Below are 21,036 nucleotides of genomic sequence, written 5' to 3' on the forward strand. Positions count from 1 at the left end.
TTTGTATGTGCCCTGCGATTGCCTGGCAACCAGTTGAGGCTGTACCCCGCCTCCTGCCCGATGATAGCTGGGATAGGCTCCAGCACGCCCGCGACCCTTGTGAGGATAAGCGGCTCAGAAAATGGATGGATGGATGGAATTCACTTTGGGCACACACACACACACACACACAAAACATGACTTGCTGAGTGATTTTCATCCGGCTTGTTTTGTTAGAAAACACTGACGTGGCTACGATACAAAAGAAACAGTGTGCATTGAAAAAAATATTTCACTCAAAAATTTTACATCTGGGTGTTGCCTCATGGAGACATGGTCTGCAACAAATAACTCACACAAGAAGATGCACAGTACTTTTTTCCTAAACAGTGTGAATGTACACCAAATAAGGGATCACTATTGTAAGTGTAATTGTAGACTGAGGCTGTTTATTCACACGTGGTGACCTGTCTTAATTTCTCAGACCTGCGGTGCATCTATGTGGTGCTGACCTAAGTTCCTGCTTCTGCCCCATCGAAGCGTGTGTGTGTGGGGGGGGTGGGAGTGTGGGGGGGGTGGAAATTATAAAGTTTTAAAGATTTTTTTTTTCATATATTAGAAAATGTCAAATATAAAACAACAACATACAGTAAATGTAAAGATAAAATACATTTTGCGTGTAGGGTTCAATGAGGGGCGGCACGGTGATCGACTGGTTAGCACATCTGCCTCACAGTTCTGAGGAGCGGGATTCAAATCCTGGCCCCGCCTGTGTGGAGTTTGCATGTTCTCCTCCTGACTGCATGGGTTTTCTCTGGGTACTCCGGTTTCCTCCCACATCCCAAAAACATGCGTGGTAGGTTGATTGAAGACTCTAAATTGGCCGTAGGTGTGAATGTGAGGGCAAATGGTCGTTTGTTTATATGTGACCTGCGATTGGCTGGCAACCAGTTCAGGGTGTACCCCGCCTCTCGCCCGAAGATAGCTGGGATAGCCTCCAGCACGCCCGCGACCTCCTGAGGATAAGCGGTACAGAAAATGGATGGATGGGTTCAATGAGGTTGCTTGCATTAAGTTAAGACTGCGTGAGACTAACTACATCCACAAAAACAATTCAAAATGACTCAGTCCATAATACACTGGCAAAAAAGGTGCTTTAAAGGTTGCTAACTTTACTAAGCGTCTCCACCCCACGCGGTGTCATGTTCCCTGCATGGACAAAATCAGGGTGCCAGAAGACAAAAGGAGAGACAGAAAGAAGGGTAAAACTAAGCAGTTTTGGTGTCACATTTTTCGTCACGCTTTCCTTTGCTCTCAGACAAGAGTCCTTCAATGCGGTAGTACTACTATTCTGCATCATCATCATGTGTAAAAAGGTCCAGGCAGATGGAGGGACGAACTTGCTCTGTCGGTAAACAGCTATCATACAGGATGGTGTTGTGTTAGCTGTGGTGGAGCGAATGAAGTGAGGGATCGGTGACGCAGATCAATATAACATTTTCTAAAGATTCTATCACAGCAGTTACGTTCAACAGAACGGACCGAGGATTTTCCCCCTTGAAAAATAAATGTCAGAAGGGCTGGCGGGGGGTTACATCGATGCCCACCCCAACCCATTTGGATGCCTCCCCCTCCTCCCTTTCCCTCAAGGTGGATGCCTGGGGGCACCGCACCATTCGCCCCACCCTTTGCACGCCGCTGGGCCAGCCTTTTGATATATGATATTGTGAGGTCAAACTTAAAACAACACAAGTCACAAAACATAATAAAGCAAGTAAAGGATAGACTACAGTGTGTGTATAGGGAGCAGTGGAGGTAAATATTAGGTGAGTTGGGAGAACTCTTCAAGAGTCTTATGTGTGGGATTTTGTGCTACGCCCAGTGTTGTACCTGAACGAAAGTGTTCATGAACTAGTTCATATTTTGTGCGAACGTGAACTGAACTTAGTTCACTTCTGCCTGATGAACGTAATTAAGAACGCGTTCATTCTGATGTCAAAGAACGGTTTTTGAATGAAAGTTCATTTTCATTTAAGAGTGGCAGGTTTTGTTAGGGACTTCCAGGACAAAAAAAACCCATCTGAATACACTACTTACGAGCCTTCATATGTCAGAGGATAAACGCTGTATTTGGCAACCGATTCGGTGCGCCCACAGCTGCCATTCATCGTAAGCACATCGCAGCTGTGTGAGAACGCGAGTTGTGATCAAGGACACTGCGTAAATGGGAGTGAATGTGTTCTTCGTGGTTTTTTGTAATACAGTCCATAATTGTATAACATTTATTACTAGGAAAATTATTAGTATTATTAGTTATTAGTATCAGAATTATTTTGTTAAAACTGTACGATCACACTGTCATGATATGAAATTTATTTAGTTTTGTCATTTCAGAAGATCCATCCATCCGTATCAGTACTGCTTATTCTGTGCACTGAGTGCTGTAGTCTAACATTCGCACCATCACTGAGTGGGAAGTGAATCCACGCTGCCCACACCGAAGTCAGGCGAATGTATCACTACACCATCAGTGACTAATATAAGAATAGATCAAATAATATCGATCCATAACGGCGCATCCAATTCGTGTTAAAAAAAGGTTTTTTTTCATTTGAAATTCGAGTCAACTATACAGTCCACTATATAAAAATCTGTATATAGCGATTAGGGAGTAAGGATTCTTAACACAACCTAAGTAAATTTGTAAGTGAATTGAGACAAGATCATTATTATTTCTGAATACATACTTTTTTATATATTTTTTTCTTTTTTAGTGGTGTGCCTTGAGATTTTTGTAATGTCAAATATGGGCTGTTCTGCTGTACTGTACTGCGGCTCAATAAACGTTGGGAAATGAACTTGCAATATGGAATATCACAAAGGACACTGCGTAAATGGGAGTGAATGTGTTCTTCGTGGTTTTTTGTAATACAGTCCATAATTGTATAACATTTATTACTAGGAAAATTATTAGTATTATTAGTTATTAGTATCAGAATTATTTTGTTAAAACTGTACGATCACACTGTCATGATATGAAATTTATTTAGTTTTGTCATTTCAGAAGATCCATCCATCCGTATCAGTACTGCTTATTCTGTGCACTGAGTGCTGTAGTCTAGCCCGGCTGACTTCAGGCGAAAGGCAGACTACACCCTGAAGTGGTCACCAGTCAGTAGCAGGGCATATATAGACACAGACAAACATTCGCACCATCACTGAGTGGGAAGTGAATCCACGCTGCCCACACCGAAGTCAGGCGAATGTATCACTACACCATCAGTGACTAATATAAGAATAGATCAAATAATATCGATCCATCCATTTTCTGTACCGCCTACACAGGTTGCGGGCGTGCTGGAGCCTATGCCAGCTATCTTCGGGCGAGAGGCGGGGTACAGCCTGAAATGGTCGCCAGCCAATCATAGGGGACATGGAAACAAACAACCATTCGCACTAACATTCACAACTATTTTGTTAATATGGTCAGTCGGACCTGCGAGGAATGCGACGTTATCAATTTCCTTTCACCATCGTTCCTGTCATACTGTGTTGCGTGTTTTTGTTTGCACATTTGCACATTAAGGATAAAAGATTTTCCTCATGTTCTTGAGATTCTAGGATGAAAGCTGCAGCTGGCTACTAGTGTGGACTGAATGGGTGGCAACAATGGGAAAATTAAATGCCAGTATTTTAAGGGGAATAGCCCGTCAGCAACACCCATCCATCCATTTTCTGAGCCGCTTCTCCTCACTAGCGTCGCGGGCGCTCTGGAGCCTATCCCAGCTATCATCGGGCAGGAGGTGGGGTACACCCTGAACTGGTTGCCAGCCAATCGCAGGGGACATACAAACAAACAACCATTCGCACTCACATTCACACCTACGGGCAATTTCCATCCATCCATCCATTTTCTGAGCCGCTTCTCCTCACTAGGGTCGCGGGCGTGCTGGAGCCTATCCCAGCTGTCATCGGGCAGGAGGCGGGGTACACCCTGAACTGGTTGCCAGCCAATCGCAGGGCACATAGGAACAAACAACCATTCGCACTCACAGTCATGCCTACGGGCAATTTAGAGTCTCCAATTCATGCATGTTTTTGGGATGTGGGAGGAAACCAGAGTGCCCGGAGAAAAACCACGCAGGCACGCGGAGAACATGCAAACTCCACACAGGCGGATTGAACCCCGGTCCTCAGAACTGTGAGGCTGATGCTCTAAGCAGTCGGCCACCGTGCCGCCCCGTCAGCAACATAGTCAGAGAAAACAAAAAATAACTATGAACTACTTCATTTTTGGAACAGTGAAATTGCAGTAGTTCAAAAGTTTGAATTATGAACTCTGAACTGAACGAGTTAATTTTTCGAACGATGAACTGAACGTTGAACTTGTTCGCACAGAAAATGAATTTTCCCAACACTGGCTATACGCCTTCCCTGGAGAGCACTTGTAACTGTGAGGCGTGCTCTGATGGTAAGGATTGCCTCAGGACATCAAAATCTCAAACCCAACTGGTTAACCATGATGGCAATGCGGACCCATTCGGTCACATGGGAACAACTGTGCTGGTAAATATGCTTTACCAGCATCCCATACTGTTCCACTATACATTCCATGCTGGTCCACCAACATTCCATACTTGACCACAAGCATCCCATGCTGGTCTACTAACATCCTGTCCTGGTCGACTTAACTTGACTGGTCCACCAGTAACACCAACATCTGACCAGCACTAAACAGCATTAACCAGCTTACACCGGCACAAAAATCCATGCTGGTTGATGCTGGATTTTTTAGCAGAATGAGATAATTGATGTATTTGTGGCTCTACTACAGTGTATATTTTCAGATCCCAGTTGAGGAGAACGAAGACCAGTCCCGGAAAGGGTCTCAATTGCCGTGGTCACGGTCTCTTAACTGGATGTCGGCTCCACAACTGGAATCCTCGGGTATATTGACATCCGGCTCGAAGGACCAATTTAATGTTGGCTTTATCTTACCCAACATTATAAGAAATAGACACAAAAGGAATGAAGACGCTGGTTTCTTTTTCTCATGAGGAGGGCGTATGGGAGATTGTTCAGATTACAGCCTCTCAACACGCTCTGAACAATCTCTCCCGTCGCTCCTGCATTTATTTGAAAATAGGAGGGTTTTACAAGACATAACGTTCTAAGCAACAAGACATAACACAAAACATGGGACCAACACCTGTCACGTCCCCGACCACATCCGATCACGTCCTTGGTCAAGGCGCCCTTCCATCGGATGATGCTGAGTCATCTTCTTGAAGGCGAGACATCTTCCTTTCTCAAAATCATCCATAATACTAATGCAAGCTAAGCAAATAAATGATAACTTCTACAATATATTTAACAGCTTACATTTTGTATACGTTAAAAATGCTAAAATCACACGTTTCTGTTTTCTGCTCCTTCCTCCTTCACCCGAGACCTTTGCAACCACTTTCAACCAAGCTGTACATTACAGCTTGGTTGAAAGTGGTTACAGTAGTAGAGAGCTCCGTCAGTTGCTGTGCCTTCTCTACCACGTCACACTACGACACGTGTCTTGCATCTCAGAGCTCGGGTCACTAGGACAGACACCGTATTCATAACAACTCAGGCAATCTCTCTAGCTGTTGTAAATCAGAAATCACTTCGCCACCATCTCTCCTATTAGATGTGTCGAAATGTTGTCACACTGTGCTCCCGCCAAAATTGAACTTTTTTCAATTGGGATACGTCGGCTAGGTTGGGAGGCATGCACCTCACGCGCTGCCACCAAATACACAATGAATGTGTCGGTCTGTGCTAAGCAGCGTAACAAGGCCTTTAAGGTCCAATGCAATCTAATTTGGTTCAAACATCCCATTTTAAGTCATGATGAATTGAATAGAAAGCCACAGAGAATCAACATCACGATAAACGTAAGTGAAATTTATTTTAGGCCTATTTAACCATTCTCCAGCCATTCAATTGAACAAATCAATAATAGAAGCAACACAATAATGTAACGACAGCAACGGCAATAATTTTACGTTTTGTTGTGATAGTGAATAACCTGATGTGCCACCTTCACATATTCACAAATATATCAGAAACTGTTTGGAAAAGTGAAGATGTACAAAAAGAACCTGCAAGGTGATCAGACGGACTGTACTACCCCACTATCCAATCAAATCAGATTAACAAAACAAATAATGAAAAATGCCAAAATCTCTCATTTTCCTTCCCCATCAAAGCAAATATTGTCCCATTCTGATAAAACTGTTCCAATGGCAGCATCACTTTTTTTTCACATTTAAACCAAAACTTGACTTGAAGCTGCCCTGTCTATCTTCTCAAAAGATGCTAACAAGTGTATCAGCTCAAAACTTAAGACAGAATTTTCTGTCCCAAAATGAAGCTGTTTTACAAGTTCAGTTCAGAATTCTATGGTCAAATCAAAACATGAGAAGTGATTTATCCATGAACAAATGGTTAATTGAACAGCAGTTTATCACATAAGGGATAGTCACACCTAATCCAAGACAGCATGATCTTCATCCTCACACAGTCCAACTGAGAAAGTGTATCTCTTCAATCAGGGCTGGGGGAGATGTCCTGCCCTATGTTCCATTTTTTGGTCACCTAAAGGGAAAGTGTTGACTCTTATGATAATCAACAAAACGGAGATGTCAAGCGTGCCTTTTTAATATGCAGTTGCCGTGGAAACTCCAGACTAACATCTTCTGCCAAGCATATCGAAATAAGATAAAGAAGAGAAGACACTTGAGAGGTGAAGCGTCGCCTGGCGCTATACAGGCAGTGACAGCTCCTGTAGAAGTGAGAATACTCAAGTGGTGGACTGAAGACAGAGACAGTGGTTGGAAAAGGGTGAGCAACAGGTTGACGTCAGCAACAACGCTGACCCACCCAAAAAAATGATGCAGTTATTTGACCTTCAAATAACATCCTTTGGATGGTGCATTTGAATAACAAGTAGCAGCAGCATATCCATCCATCCATCTATCCATTTTCTGAGCCGCTTCTCCTCACTAGGGTCGCGGGCAGGAGGCAGGGTACACCCTGAACTGGTTGCCAGCCAGTCGCAGGGCACATACAAACAAACAACCATTCGCACTCACATTCACACCTGCGGGCAATTTAGAGTCTCCAATTCATGCATGTTTTTGGGATGTGGGAGGAAACCGGAGTGCCCGGAGAAAACCCACGCAGGCACGGGGAGAACATGCAAACTCCACACAGGCGGGGCCAGGATTTGAACCCCGGTCCTCAGAACTGTGAGGCAGATGTGCTAACCAGTTGGTCACCGTGCCGCCAAGACCAAAATCTTTCAATGAAAACAAACCCCCCCAAAAAATCGTTATGGTAGGCCTATTGCTTAAAGTTGCAAAATGTTGGTGTTTTGAAACGCTCAGGTTGACACCAGGGCTACATAAAAACAAAACTGAATAAAATCAAACATTATGAGTCAATGCTACCCGGTGAAAACCGAAGGATTACAGTAAAGTCATAACTTTAAAGCCTTGTCAGAAGAGAGATACACCAGAATATTCAATGGTATGTGCAGTTTGGCAGTTTATCCTTTTCAGGCTTGCATCTTTAATCCACCTTTTAAAAGCCGGTTCCACGTGATTATCTTGTGGTCGGCTGGGACCACACCAATTGGCTCTGCATCAATATGCTATTATGAGTCAAACAAAGGAGTAATCTTCAATACGACTCAAGGGGGAAATTGTTCACGAGTGTGCATGATGCATGATATACACAGCTGCATGTGACTTAACGTTTACACTTGGCGTGAGTCTCAGAGAACAGCCTGACCCGAAGGCTATATTGATGGACTGATTGCTTGTCTACATCTACAGCTGCTGGATAACCTTGTTTACACTGAGGAGTCATAATACTCAAATAGAACGCAGTTCCATTATTGTAAGTAAGCCCCAGGGCAACAATTTGGCAACAACCTGTTAAACACTATGGCAATTGAGAGTTGAATGTTTCCATTTTAAAAAAGCAAAAAGGAGAATGCCTGAAGAACATCCTCAAATGCACACCAGCTCAACTGAGATGGGAGGAGATGATTAGAGAATGAGACTCGGTGATGCATGAGTGGACAGATGGATGGACCGTGGATCTAATTTGCCCCCTTCCTGACTTGGCCTTCACAAAATCACAGGCTGAGACGTACTGCTGCCTTTGGCATGATTGCAGCCCACAAGAACATCAAAGGCATTCACAAAATAAGCAAAACCAGACATCTACTCTTCACTCTTATAATCGGACAAATCCAGAGGTGGTGATACAAAACTTGCTGCATGGCACAATTCATAAACATAGTCCAATGGGAAACAGACACTTTGATGGCTAAACTTAGACAGTCGGAAGTCTGCATTTTATTTTTAGTAAGCTCTCCTCCTCTATTTGCCATTTTATTTGTTTACACTCCCAGAATGACTGCAGAGAACTGCATACAACAAAGGTGAAACTTACTTCATACAACCTACAAGTTTGAATGACCCCAAAGTTTGGCGTTCAACACGCATGTTAGTGAAAAGGATGTATTTTAATAATGATATACACTAAATCCTAACTGACTCAGAAATCGCCATTCTCGGACTCACCTACTTACACATTTTTCTGTGCAACATAACTAAAACTGTTTGCTGAAAACCCACCTATTCACCTGGATTAGCTCTTTTTGTAATGCCCAAAGATGCCGCCCAAACACCCTGCTCCTTCTCTTCGAGGAGTTGCTGCGCTTGGTTATTTGCAGCCTGATGGAAGACTCCTGTATGGGTCTCCATGTGTGGTTGACGCCGGAGAAACCAGGGTATTAAACTTCTCAAGAGGATGCAGAGAAGGGGAACTAACATATCACAAAACACACCAACTACTACTTTCCTATTAGCCATTGGCTGTGGTGGAAGTTAACTGTGGGTCAGCTGGTACCAGCTAGCAGCTCAATAAGTGCTTGACTAAAGACTAAATTTATTTGCGTTAGATGTATCTTAGAAATGAGAGTCAAAAACGGAATAAAATGGCTAAAAAGGAAAGTAGTAATTGGTATTCTCTATGATGTTATTTCCCTTTGCCAGTATCACCAATGCCATGCAAATGTGTAATTCTGTCATCTCTTGAATGTAAATGAAGATTATAAAAAGTGTCTTTGGATAATGTCTGAGTTTCTCTAACAATAAAATGTGGAATAAATAGTTCTATCTAGAATCGAACTATCTTTTACAACATCATACGACACAAACGGTACAGAAAAAGCAACACGGATGGACAAAGTGCTTTGTATTGATTTTGTAAATAAGATAACCTTTATTACTCCCCAAATGGAGACATTTGAAAGTATACAGTCACATATAATACATAAATAAATGAAATAAATAAGTACGCTGAAAATAATATTTATCGTAAAAGGGCTGACTTTGACCCGGTACATTGTATTTATGTGATAGCAAAGACGTAATTAACGGCGCATCCAATTCGTGTTAAAAAAAGGTTTTTTTTCATTTGAAATTCGAGTCAACTATACAGTCCACTATATAAAAATCTGTATATAGCGATTAGGGAGTAAGGATTCTTAACACAACCTAAGTAAATTTGTAAGTGAATTGAGACAAGATCATTATTATTTCTGAATACATACTTTTTTATATATTTTTTTCTTTTTTAGTGGTGTGCCTTGAGATTTTTGTAATGTCAAATATGGGCTGTTCTGCTGTACTGTACTGCGGCTCAATAAACGTTGGGAAATGAACTTGCAATATGGAATATCACAAAGCCAATACATGCCGAATGCACTGGTCGCATTTCAACTAGTAGTCCTTCGATGATTGTGTTGAGATAAACGTGTTGCTTCACTAGCCAGCACTCTCCGGCTTCCACTTGCACACAACGCACAGCGTGCACAGCCCTCCCGATGTCTGCCAGGCGCCCACGCCTGCCCCCTCTGCCACACCCGCGATAAAACGCACCATCTTCAAGGAGCTCATTACGTGATCACCGGCTTCAAAGCCTGAAGTGACACGATTGAGAAATACATGATTCGTCTCGGAATGATGATGGAGATGGAGGAGAGGAGCGATGCTACGATAAGAAATGAGCACCTGCTGACAGCTTCTGGGCGCTGGGCCTAACATGCATGAAATATAATGATGCTCTGGTTCCAGCTACACCGATACGGCGTGATGCACAGCAAAGTGGGCGCATTAAACGTGTCAACGCCCTCTGTCCTTTTGCAAGGGATGAGACAAAGCGCTGCCTTTGTACGGCCTGGTTCCCTTCTGGGACGCAGCTGGCCCGAAAATGTCATTGATAGGCGGCCAAACGCGGCGTGCACCTGTTCGGCGAGCGCACAAAACAAAAGCAGTCAATTCGCAAGTCGTACCTGTGGTGGAGCCACGTTCGGTTGTCAAGAGGCGTCGCTGTCAGTTCCGGATGCGGAACATGGAGGTGGCGGGGAGGATACAGAGCGCCGCCCCGCACAGCGTCTTCCTCTGCCCCGGGAGGTGCAGCCCTGCAGGCGGGGACAGCAAGCAGCTACGAGTCGGCGTGAAGGGTTTCGCCGAACCACGGAGGAGAAGGAGGAGGAGGAGGAGGGAAACTCCTAACGTCGTGCGCGATGTGCGTGAGCGCAGACTCAGCATTTCACGTCACGTCGTCTTTTTACCTTTCCTTTTTTTTTTTCTTTAACCTGACTAATTTTACATTGTGTGCAAAACCTGGAAATGTAGCAATTAAAAATACACACAAATCTTGAAAAAAAAAAAGGGTTTTGAATTTGAACGTTAAATTCTAATCAACAAGTCAAATTGCATTCAATATCTTTTAAAAACAGTTACAAGTTGGTGTTTTGTTGAATAAATAGTTGCCTTTATTCAATGAAATTGCGGTAATAATAATTATTACTAACTTTGATTAATTACTTTAAACGTATTCAGCAACGTTTCACATGCTATAACATTTTACATAACAAAACTGCCCAAGTCACAACACTTGTATGTTTTCATTGTGGGCCTCAAATTTCTACCTATGTATTGCTCGTGTATAATTGCTGGAACAAAATCTAAATACATAATTAAGGTTAACAATGACAACAATTAAATGAATGAAACACATGCCCGAGCATGCACTATTTATTTGAATGGGAAATGAGCATATGTTGTGACTCTCCCTCAGCTAATCAGTCCAAAATCAAACCCAAACTGCTGTCAGTTCACAAACGAAACCAATTAAACCCATCCTAAACAACCAGGCATTGTGTGTGCAGTTATACAGTCAGGAACGCTTGGCTTGAAAGGAGTGAATATCTTTGCTGAGCACTTGTTTCATTCATTTTCAGTCATCTTCCGTACCGCTTATCCTCACTAGCGTCGCGGGCGTGCTGGAGGCTATCCCAGCTGACTCTGGGCGAGAGGCGGGTATACCCTGAACTGGTCGCCAGCCAATCGCAGGGCACATAGAAACAACAATTTGCACTCACATTCACACCTACAGGCAATTTAGAGTCTTCAGTCAATGTTCCACACATGTTTTGGGGATGTTGGAGGAAACCGACGTGCCCGGAGAAAACCCACGCAGGCACGGGGAGAACATGCAAACTCCACACAGGCGAGGCCGGATTTGAACCAAGGTCCGCAGAACTGTGAAGCACATGTGGTAACCAGTCGTCCACCGTGCCGCCTGCAGTTTTTTCAAATACATTCAAATATCACAAAATGTAATCAATGTTACTGCCATTTAAACACGGTATAACACAATAACGTTTGACTCCAGCAACTGACTCCAGTATTATGGAAAATATGCTGATAAATGTTTGCCAATGTGTCTGCTGTGTGTGCCAAATACACAGATGTGCACACTAAAAGTACAGCTCTGTGGCTTCGTGATGAAGTGCTGCCCTGAAGAGTAAGAATAAAGAAAAAACAGCCAGCGGCAGCTTTGTGCAGGAACGAATATGAATATGCGCCTGCTCTGACTGCATTTGGGAGGGAGTGTCAAGAGTCCCCAAAAGTCTCCAATAAGACCAGAAATAGTCACTAGATTTCTTCTGTTCTCTTTTTGGAAAAAGAAAATAGTCACTACAGAGGTCTGAAGGGGCTAAATTGGCAACAGGGCCAAACTCGTGTTTAGGACTTCAAGGTGTCAACAAACCTCGCAGTAGAGAGAGTGAGCAATGGGTCATTTGCAGAGACAGACCCCCCCCCTCTCCCCAAAAAACAAAAAAACTGGATAATTTCCACGAGTCTCTAAATAGAGGGTGAAAAGTGATCCTGGCTCATTTTAAACTTGTTATTAAGACATCTTGGAAATGTTAAAGAAAGACAAAACAATTAAAGTTTTGCCGGTGTTACCTTTTTAACTCGCTCGACTGTCGTGTGTCCAGCTAGCGTTACATTAGGGTACAAACACAGGAGAAGCTTGGTCATATTGCTTATGTTGCCTTAAAAAGTATGAGGCATGTTTCAAGCTACGCTTGCATATACAGGGGCTAAGACAAGTATTTAACATGTCACCATTTTTCTCATTAAATATATTTCCAAAGGTGCTATTGACATGAAACTTTCACCAGAGGTTGGGAACAACCCAAGTAATCCATACTTACAAAGAAAGTACAACAAATAAGATCAGAAATTATGTTTTGTGTAATAATGTGAAATGACACAGGGGGGGAGTATTGAGCACGCCAACTGGTATTTAATACTTTGTACAAAAGCCTTTGTTTGCAATGACAGCTTCAAGACGCCTCCTGTATGGAGAAACTAGTCGCATGCATTGCTCTGTTGTGATTTTGGCCCATTCCTCCACACAAGGAGGGGGAAACCTTCTCAAATCTTGAAGGTTCTGTGGGCTTCTTTTATGGACCTCTTGTTTAAGATCTTTCCATAGATTTTCGATTGGATTGAAGTCACGTGATTGGCTGGTCCATTCTATCAGCTTTATTTCTTTCTTTGAAACGAATTGAGTGTTTCCTTTGCAATATGTTTTGGATCACTGATCACTCGTTTCATTTTCATCATCCTCGTAAATGGCAGCAGAAATCTGCCATTGGCTAAAAGAACCCTGCAAATGTTCAAGAGCTCGAACAAATTGCAAAGGAAGAGTGGGAGAAAATTCCACCTTAGAGCTGCAAAAAGCTTCTAGAAGCATACAAGAAATGTATGCTTCTATGCCAAGAGTGTGCAACCAAATGTTAAGGAGAGGTGCTAGTATTGCTGCACATGCTGTTTTCTGATTTTTTTTCTGTGAAAATAGAATATCTGAGTTTAAAAAAACAAAACAAATTTCTTTGTTAAATGACTTTGGACCTCAATTTAAAAAGAGCTTGATGATATAAGTTTAGTACATTTCCATTCGTTGCTGAAGATATACAGGTTATGCAAAAAATTAATGGGTGCCAATAATGTTGAGCAGGACTGAGGTTTTTACTGTATTGTACTATAGTGGTCTAGAATACTCTGGTTTCAGTGCTACTAACATAATATTAACAGAGGAAGTGTTTCACACTGGACACTCTGGGGCACCGTAAGGGGAAGGAAAGATTATGTGATCCCTGCTCACGTGAGCCAAATTCTGCCAATGTCCTGCCTTTTCTGGGTTCTGCATAAAAAGACGAATAGGTGCTTATTGTTCCTATATGGTGGGACCTTTTGTTGTGATTCTAATTCTGTTTTTTTGTTTTTTGTTTGTTTGTTTTTTGTTTGTTTGTTTTTCTTCTTCAATGGTTAGGTTGATTGTTCTGAGTGAATAAACTCCATGGTGGAAGGTATTAATAACGAAAACTGCAAACATGGAAAGTTTTTTTCCCATGAATAATGCAAAAACTTCTGTTATTAAATTCACCTGTTGGATGAACTTCCAGCAATCCCTCTGTTGCATTGACAAGTTCGCAACACCATTGACTGGCTTGTGTCTCGCATAACTTGTTTCAGTGTGTTGAGGTGATTTATCTATTTTCATGATGTCGTTTTATATGTTGGATAGTTTAAAAAAAAAAAGTAATGCTGTGTTGTTGGGTTAGGGTTTCTGTTTGAAAATCCCACAGGATAAAAAATATCCATTGTATCTAGTTATTGCATTTCATAACTTTATTTCTCCTCCTTAGTTAACCATCTGAAGGCCTGAACGATGGAATGCCATCTGGGAAAGTTTGAGCTCAAATCACGTCCTGTTCATGCAGTTGGTGTGGGTGACAGATCCAAAATGATTTAATTGCCATATTGGTAAGCTTTTCGGAATGTAACTCACTGCTACTGCAGTGTGTTTGTATTCATTACCCTCGTGTGGACTGACTAACTCTTGAAGTATGCATGTGCCTCAAGTTCACTGATTCATTATTATATCAATGAATGGTTACCAGAACACACATGAAGCCAGGGTGAGGTCACTTTTGCAGAGATTTGTCCACATGGTGGCAGTCACACAGCATCCATATTAACACACAATTGGTGAAAACACACATGTTGTACATTCACTTATCTCCTGTCATTAAATAACAGGCTCTTCCTGTGTGCATGTTCTTATATTTGCAGTGCCAACTGTTTCTGAGGCGTATTATCAAAATGCAAGTGTAAAGGCAGAAGGGGAATGTGCATACAATCGAGGGTGCCCTTTTATGGTCTTACAGCATTGCCTTCCATCCATCCATCCATCCATTTATTTTCTTCCGCTTATCCAAGGTCAGGTCGCGGGGGCAGTAGCTTTAGCAGGGAAGGCCGGACTTCCCTCTCCCCAGCCACTTCATCCAGCTCTTCCGGGAGGATCCCAAGAGATTCCCAGGCCAGCCGGGAGACATACTGTAGTCTGTCCAGCGTGTCCTGAGTCGTCCCCGGGGTCTCCTCCCGGTGGGATGTGCCCGGAATACCTCACCAGGGAGGCGTCCAGGAGGCATCCTAATCAGATGCCCGACCCACCTCATCTGGCCCCTCTCAATGCGGAAGAGCAGTGGCTCTACTCTGAGGCCCTGCCGGATGACCGAGCTTCTCAGCCTATCTCTAAGGGAGAGCCCAGACATCCTGCAGAGGAAACTGATTTCGGCTTCTTGTATTCGACCCACAGCTTGTGACCATAGGTGAGGGTAGGAACGTAGCTAGACCGATAAATTGAGAGCTTCGCCTTTCAGCTTAGCTCCTTCTTCACCACAACGGACCGATACAAAGTACGCGTCACTGCAGACGCTGCACCGATCCGCCTGTCGATCTCCCGTTTCATTCTTCCCTCAGTCGTGAACAACACGATACTTGAACTCCTCCACTTGGGGCAGGATCTCATCCCCAACCCGGAATGGGCACTCCACCCTTTTCGTCAGATTTAGGGGTGCTGATTTTCATCCCAACCGCTTCACACTCGGCTGTGAACCGCTACAGTGACAGTTGGAGATCATACCTTGATGAACCCAACAGAACCACATTGTATGCAAAAAGCAGAGATGCAATACTGAGGCCACCAAACCGGACCCCTCTATGCCTTGGCTGTGCCTAGAAATTCTGTCCATAAATGTTATGAACAGAATTGGTGAAAAAGGATAGCCTTGGAGGAGTCCAACCCTCACTGGAAACGAATCCGACTTACTGCGGGCCAAACTGCCTTCGCCAAGTCCACAAAACACATGTAGGCTGGTTGGGCGAACTCCCATGCACCCTCGAGGACCCTGCCGAGGGTGTAGAACTGGTCCACAGTTCCCCAGCCAGGACGAAAACCAAACTGCTCCTCCTGACTCTGACATTCAACTTCCGGACGGACCCTCCTCTACAGCACCCCTGAGTAGGTCTTACCAGGGAGGCTGAGGTGTGTGATCACCCTGAAGTTCGAACACATCCTCTGGTCCCCCTTCTTAAAAAGAGGGACCACCACCCCAGTCTGCCAATCCAGAGACACTGTCCCCAATGTCCACGGAATGTTTCAGAGGCGTGTCAACTAGGACAGCCCCACAAGATCCAGAGCCTTTAGGAACTCCGGGTGGATCTCATCCATGACTGGGCCTTGCCACCAAGGAGCTTTTTAACTACTTCGGTGACCTCAACCCCAGAGATATTAAATCCCACCTCAGAGATCTCAGACTCTGCTTCCTAGTGGGAAGGCGTATCATGTAAATTGAGAGGTCTTCAAAGTATTCTCCCCACCGACTCACAATGTTCCAAGTCGAGGTCAGCAGCGCCCCCTCCCCACTATGCACAGTATTGATGGTGCACTGCGTCCCCCTCCTGAGATACCGTATGGTGGACCAAAATTTCCTCAAAGCTGTCCGGAAGTCATTCTCCATGGCCTCACAAAATTCTTCCCACGCCCAAGTTTTTGCCATACCGCCGACCAAAACTTGCATTCCGCTTGGCCAGCCGGTACCTGGCAGCTGCCTCATGAGTCCCACAAGCTAAAAAGGCCCAATAAGACTCCTTCTTCTGCTTGACGGCACCCCTCACCGCTGCTGTGCACCAACGGGTTCAGGGGTTGCCGCCACGACAGCCAGCGACCACCTTACGACCACATCTCCGGCCGACCGCCTCAGCAATGGAGGCGTGGAACATGGTCCACTAAAACTCAATGTCCCAGCCTCCCCCAGAATGTGGTTGAAGTTCTGCTGGAGGTGGGAGTTGAAACTCCTTCTGACAGGGGATTCTGCCATACGTACACTCACGATACGTTTGGGCCTGCCAGGTCGGACCGGCATCTTCCCCACCATCGGAGCCAACTCACCACTAGCTGGTGATCAGTTGACAGCTCCGCCCCTCTCTTCACTCGAGTGTCAGACATGCGGCAAGTCCTATGACACGACCGCAAAGTCGATCATCAAACTGCGAGCTAGGGTGTCCTGGTGCCAAGTGCACATATGGACAGCCTTATGCTTGAACATGGTGTTTGTTATGGACAATCCGTTATGAAAACAGAAGTCCAATAACAGTACACTGCTTGGGTTCTCATCAGGGGGGCCGTTCCTCCCAATAACACCCTTCCAGGTCTCACTGTTATTGCCCACATGAGCATTGAAGTGCCCCAGGAGAACGACGGAGTCCCCTATGGGAGCGCTCTCCAGCACCCTCTCCAAAGACTCTAAAAAGGGTGGGTACTCTGCACTGCTGTTTGGCACATAGTCACAAACAACAGTCAGGACCTGTCCCCCCACCCAAATGTGGAGGGAGGCTACCCTCTCGTCCCCGCCTCCCCCAGAACGTGGTTGAAGTTCTGCTGGAGGTGGGAGTTGAAACTCCTTCTGACGGGATTCTCCCATACGTACACCGGGGAACCCAAATGTACAGATACCGAGCCGGGGGGCAATAAGTATACCCACACCTGCTCGGCTCCTCTCACTGTGGGGAACTCCATAGTGGAAAGAGAGTCCAACCCCTCTCGAGAGGACTGGTACCAGAGCCCAAGCTGTGTGTGGAGGCGAGCCCAACTATATCTAGTCGGAACTTCTTGACTTCACACACCATCTGGAGCTCCTTCCCTGCCAGAGAGGTGACGTTCCATGTCACTAGAGCCAGCTTCTGTATCCAGGCACCGGATCGCCAAGGTCCCTGCCTTCATACACAGCCCAGCTCACAATGCACCCGACCCTTGTGCCCTTCCCCACAGGTGGTGAACCCATGGGAAGGGGGACCCACGTTATCCTTGCAGGCTGTGCCCGGCCAGGCCCCATGGGTGCAGGCCCGGCCACCAGGCGCTCACCTTCCAGTCAGTCAGACAGACAACCATTCACTCTCACATTCATACCATCACTGAGTGGGAGCTGAACCCACAATGCCTGCACTAAAGTCAGGCAAATGCACACATTTAATGACTTCAGCAAAATCTGTTTAATGTGTCAACCATTCCAGGCTACCATTAAATTGATCCATTCTCAACACCGCTTACCCTGGTTAGGGTCACGGGGTGCTGGAGCCTATCCCAGCTGACTTCGGCGAAAGGTGGACTACGCCCTGAACTTGTTGCCAGTCAGTCGCAGGCACACATAGACACTGACAACCATTCACACTCACATTCACATTGTCACTGAGCAGGAACTGAACCCACGCTGGCTGCACCAAAGTCAGGCAAGTGTACCACCACACCATCAGTGACTTATCATTAAATTATCTGCCTGTCCTCGTCACCGCCTGCCACACGTTCTCTGCCTCAACAACCCGCCAACACAGCTCAAGGACCATCCCCATTCCCCTTTTTTCAATAAACATGTCATCACAACCTCTCAGCCTCCGCCTGCTCTTGGGTCCAGTCTATATCAACTCGTGAGACATCCCTCAGTGGTTTAGTGAACACTGAGGTGTGTTGTTTTCCTTTGTTTTCCAAATGGAGTGGTCATCATGCTTCTAAATCCTAAATACTAGCTGCTAACCTCTTATTAAAGTGGTGTGTTTACTCTGCTTTGTTTACTAAAACACTTAAAGCCTTCCAACATTCTGTCAATCACACTTAAGATTTTTAGGAAAAGCATAATGATGGTTTCCCATAAGACATTTTTCATATTTCGTAGATGTACCGTAGAATACCTTTTGTACCGTAGAATTTCTTGTGATCAAAGGTGACTATATTTGGGAATTTCGGTCAACATTCTTGATTGAAACCAAGTTGAAAGGTTTTGAAGTTTAGTGGCCAGGTCAGGCAGATTTATGAATTTAGATTTAGGAAAACTGGCGGCACGGTGAGCGACTGGTTAGAGCGTCTGCCTCACAGTTCTGAGGACCGGGGTTCAATCTCCAGCCCCGCCTTTGTGGAGTTTGCATGTTCTCCCCGTGCACTCTGGTTTCCTCCCACATCCCAAAAACATGTATGGTAGGTTAATTGACAACTCTAAATTGCCCGCAGGTGTGAATGTGAATGCGAATGGTTGTTTGTTTGTATGTGCCCTGCGATTGGCTGGCAACCAGTTCGGGGTGTACCCCGCCTCCTGCCCGATGATAGCTGGGATAGGCTCCAGCACGCCCGCGACCCTAGTGAGGAGAAGCGGCTCAGAAAATGGATGGATTTATGAAAACTTACAAACTAAATGGGCTACTGGATAGAATTATTAGTCTTGGCAGATGATACATTTGATCGTTAAACCCAAACACTGTTGTGACATATGAGGATACACAGCTGCAGGGTATAATCAGCTTACATTTGATGAACAGAAAATGCTAAAAAGGGTCCACTGAACCTATTATGTAACATGAGTCCAATGGAGGAATGTAGTCGTGTTCCTTTCATGTAGCTTTCCAACAGATTTCAAACCCAAAAAGACCGAAAGGTATGCATTGGTCCATTTATGTTCGAATCATTAAAAAAATACAACAGATCATGAATGGAATCCATACTGAAGGTTAAGGCCTCATGGAAAAAAAACAAAAAAGCTGTTTTTGGCATTGCCACTTATGTGCAGAGATTTCTTCAGAGTCTGTGAATCTTTTGATGGTATTGTGGACAGTAAATGATGAAATCCCTTCAAATTTTAGGTTGAGAAACGTAAACTGTTGGACTATTTGCTGTCGCCCATCCTTGCTTTTGAACAACTGCGGCTTTCGGGGATGCTCCTTTTATTCAATCATGATACTCGCTTGTTTCTAGTTAACCTCTTTACCTGTGGAATGTTTTATGTGCCTGTCCCTGGTTTTTGGCGCATGCTGAAGGGATCAAATCAGCTGGTCAGCCATGGCCCAATGGTTAAGATCATCGCCTACTGCTGTGGGGACTGAGGTTCAAGACCCTGACCATCCACCAACATCTCCTGGACTCATGCCTGTGGTGTCCTTGAGCATAACACTAATACCCCAAACTACTCCCCGGTGCTTAAGTTCCCCCCTGCTCCAGTGTGTTACACTAAAATGTGTATGTGTTCACTGTGATGGGTAAAATGCAGAGAACAAATTTTGTGTGCATGCATGCATGTTCATGACGATAAACAACAAACGTTTATCAGTTTCAATAACCCATGTTGCAAGAGTGCTGTGCTGCCAATGATAATTTCTCTTTATAACAGAATAATGCATTTGTTTTCAAATTCTGAAATTGACACCAACCTTAATTCTGCTGTCAGCTTGGTCTGTCCAAACTGGTCCTAATTTATGTATGGAGTAGAAATATATCATACAACTCCCTAAATTTTCTGGTTTAGCCTAAATCAAGGGTCTTCACCTAAAATTTAAAGAGATAAAAAATTTTTGAAGCAAATGTCTGGAAGATTATGTCCAACTATTTATTGTGTTATATAAGCAGTGTTGGGAAGATTACTTTGGAAATGTAGTTGGTTACAATTACAAGTTACACTGTCGAAAATGTAATAGTAGTGTTACTCTTTCAATTACTTTCTCAAAGTAATATAACATATTACATCCATCCATCCATTTTCTGAGCCGCTTATCCTCACTAGAATCGCGGGCGTGCTGGAGCCTATCCCAGCTATCATCGGGCAGGAGGCGGGGTACACCCTGAACTGGTTGCCAGCCAATCTAACATATTACATTTGATTACATTTTGATCCCCCTCCTTGAGCCGTCACCTTGTCGTGGTGGAGGGGTTTGTGTGTCCCAGTGATCCTAGGAGCTAATTTGTCTGGGGCTTTATGCCCCTGGCAGGGTCACCCATGACAAACAGGTCCTAGGTGAGGGACCAGACAAAGCACGGCTCAAAGACGCCTAATGATGACGACAAACAATGGACTTCGTTTTCCCTTGCCCGGACGCGGGCCACCGGGGCCCCCCACTGGAGAAAGGCCTGGTGGTGGGGCTCGAAGGCGAGCGCCTGGTGGCCGGGCCTGCACCCATGGGGCCCGGCCGGGCACAGCCCGAAAGGGTAACGTGGGTCCCCCTTCCCATGGGCTCACCACCTGTGGGAGGGGCCATAGGGGTCGGGTGCAGTGTGAGCTGGGCGGTGGCCGAAGGCGGGGACCTTGGCGATCCGATCCCCGGCTACAGAAGCTGGCTCTAGGGACGTGGAATGTCACCTCTCTGGCAGGGAAGGAGCCCGAGCTGGTGTGTGAGGTCGAGAAGTTCCGACTCGATATAGTCGACTCTCCTCCACACACACCTTGGGCTCTGGTACCAGTCCTCTCGAGAGGGGTTGGACTCTCTT

At 44.8% G+C, this 21,036-nt stretch overlaps 1 protein-coding gene across 8 annotated transcripts in view; it reads right to left on the reverse strand.

Moving 5' to 3' along the window:
* The window catches only part of si:dkey-178k16.1 (protein 4.1), an 82,965-nt gene extending 72,291 nt beyond the window's left edge, over positions 1 to 10,674 (reverse strand). For 5 of the 8 annotated variants that reach the window (XM_061782568.1, XM_061782555.1, XM_061782536.1 and 2 more), the window contains exon 1: positions 10,382 to 10,674. The gene's annotated coding sequence lies outside the window, so the exon portion shown is untranslated. The remainder of the gene's footprint in view (positions 1 to 10,381) is intronic. The other 3 variants (XM_061782563.1, XM_061782482.1, XM_061782546.1) reach the window with 2 other exon arrangements.
* Between the last annotated feature and the right edge of the window lie 10,362 nt (positions 10,675 to 21,036).

Source organism: Phyllopteryx taeniolatus, chromosome 1 (assembly GCF_024500385.1).
Source record: "Phyllopteryx taeniolatus isolate TA_2022b chromosome 1, UOR_Ptae_1.2, whole genome shotgun sequence".
In the NCBI taxonomy this organism is placed as follows: Eukaryota; Metazoa; Chordata; class Actinopteri; order Syngnathiformes; family Syngnathidae; genus Phyllopteryx; species Phyllopteryx taeniolatus.